Raw genomic sequence first — 1,389 nt, forward strand, 5'->3', positions numbered from 1 at the left:
CAAGTCGATTGCGAGCATCATTCTGTACCGAAGACGGTGGGCCGATCTTCATCTCAGAGCTGACAAGACTCTCCGGTGAGGCATTTTGAATGGTCAAATTCCGTTAACGGGACGAGATCGGTCAAAACGGCGGTTTCAAGCTAGCTACATCAAGGGTAGGTTCGCCTCCCGTTTTCAAAATAAAAGCACACATTTTATCGTTATGGTTTTCTGTATAAGAAAGGGCAACGGGTGTTTTATTTTGTGAAAATAACCGGAAGTGCGTTGCTCACTACGGCTAGCTTGAGTAGCGCCGAAATCTCCGAAATCGTCCAAAATCGTCCGAACAAAATTGTAAATAGCTGTTATTTGGTCAGATTTTCAACACGTTGTGGATCTAAACGGCTACTTTCTCGCCTAAAAATGTTTCAAATGTTGCTAAAGTTATATATTTACAGAGTTTAGAGCTTAAGCGAAATCAGCTTAAGGCCGGCTGATTTCGGCTCGGGCAGGAGCGAAATGCATTGTGGGTTATCATGTAGTATGCTACAGTGTAAACGGTCTGCATACTGTCTGTTGATTGAGTATGTAGTATGCGGTTTCGAACACAGCCATTATGTATTGACTACTCTCAGGATGGAAGGACCATTTTACCCAGTATAACAAAAAGTGTTTCTGAACAGGTCTACCAACTATAACTTTAAGTGGGGAAGCTTTTGGTCACGTACTGCCAGAGCGACTTGCATTCAGTTTGTACTTCATCAAAAGAACACCAGAACCTTGAATCATTTAAATTAGAAATAAGGGTGACTCAGAGGTAGGGTCGCATCGATACATGATTTTGAGGAGTACCGTGATATAAATGTTGGTGGTCATCACACTGAACATTTGTTGATCTGTGATATTGAAAGAAAAACAACTGGACGATGAGTCTCTCCTTTATATGAGTTCTTTTCTATGAGGAGACTTTTTGCACAAACTCAAACAAACTTGTTGAATAAACCAACAATAAGTCTTTTGTTTTCATTCTGACTGATAATGAGATCAATTCTGTGATACCATAAACCGTATATTTTATTGTACTGTGAAAATCTCACACAGTTGCAACCCTCCTCAGAGGTCTCTGAACTGTTGTTTAAATGATCTTTTCCCCGCCATAAGGTCTTCAGCGAACCTCTCTGTAACTGTGACCTCACCATTTGTCATCAGTGAACACAGATTATCTGAAACTTAAACTTGGTTTTATAAATATTTAATAAATACAAAGTTAATATCAGCAGCAGTGTTGATAAGAAAGCAACGTCAGTTTGATTTGGCAAAAGAAAGCTTTCCTCCCGACAGATCGACAACTTCCTGGATTTGATAGAAACCCATTCACACCTCAGTGACTGAATATCTGAACGGTGGTTA

The sequence above is a fragment of the Epinephelus moara genome, unplaced genomic scaffold, assembly GCF_006386435.1.
Source record: "Epinephelus moara isolate mb unplaced genomic scaffold, YSFRI_EMoa_1.0 scaffold3911, whole genome shotgun sequence".
In the NCBI taxonomy this organism is placed as follows: domain Eukaryota; kingdom Metazoa; phylum Chordata; class Actinopteri; order Perciformes; family Serranidae; genus Epinephelus; species Epinephelus moara.